A 1,190-nucleotide genomic window follows, 5' to 3' on the forward strand; every position below is an offset into this window, starting at 1 on the left:
GAACACGCGTCCTGGATTTCACTGCTAGCCACTATCCATCTTTATGTATAAAGCTTGTGACTTCAGGTAATATCGAGGCAGTTCGCATACAATGCACATATGCCAATAAGCGACTGATCAATTGCAGTCCTAAATAACAATGGGAAGATACAAGTAAACGACACCAAGTGCATTTAGAGAACTGATCGCATTTATAAAGTACGACGTACTTAAATTGCATGGTAATGTTGAGCATTATGTCAATGAGGTTCATACATAGTGTATTATATAAGTTGATGATTACGTTTCATTACTTGATATAATTGAAGAAATGAAAATGTCTGGGTATTATCCACGCATCGTCGACTTTCGTTCATGGTTAATTCCTTGGCCGTACCTATATTTTTTTTGTGATTATTTCTTAATAATTCTTTTTTAAAGTCATAAGAAGAGAGTAGGTGCTTGAAAGATAAGTTATTAGTATGATCCTTAATACACTTATGCATATACACTTTAGACAAAAATATAGTTACCAGTATTTTGGGTAGATTTTTGCATTTTAAGTATCCTCAGTTCTTAGGTAGACTTCATGATGTTCGCATAAAATTTCTTCGTACATGTCAAACTAAAAACAACTGTTCAACAATACCCTTTACAGTATATTTCTATGTAATGTTTTACGCATCAAAGTGGATCATATTGATTTGGAATTAAACTTTTATTAATTTTTGTAAATACTAGATCAGTTGTATTTATCCGTACTTATCTGGAAAGGATCGCCCAGGACAGAGTTGGATGGAGAATCCTGATGAGCGGCCTATGTTACTCTATGACGGGTAAGCCCACAAATGCCCTGGTACGGTCGAGAGTGGGGAGAGTACGCTCTCCCTCTCCAAATGCTCTCACATGGCCACGCGAATATATAGCCTCTGCCAGGGAAGTCCTACTCACTACCTTCTCGTGGCGGGGTGTTGTTTACGAAATTGAGAGGACGAAAAGCGAATGTCTGGCGATTTAACCGGGTTGGTGGACATAGCGAGTTCACCTAGGGGAGTTGGAAAACCCTGATTCCAAACCAATGGTGCACATGGGCTCCAGTATCCTGAGGGAACAAATGGCATATGAATCAATTGTTGGTCACCGGCTACCATGGGACTGCAGATCCTTACGATGCTCCATTGTCTTGTGGACTAGACCTTCAGGTCAACGGC

Source organism: Schistosoma mansoni (genome assembly GCF_000237925.1).
Source record: "Schistosoma mansoni, WGS project CABG00000000 data, supercontig 0207, strain Puerto Rico, whole genome shotgun sequence".
NCBI classification, from domain to species: domain Eukaryota; kingdom Metazoa; phylum Platyhelminthes; class Trematoda; order Strigeidida; family Schistosomatidae; genus Schistosoma; species Schistosoma mansoni.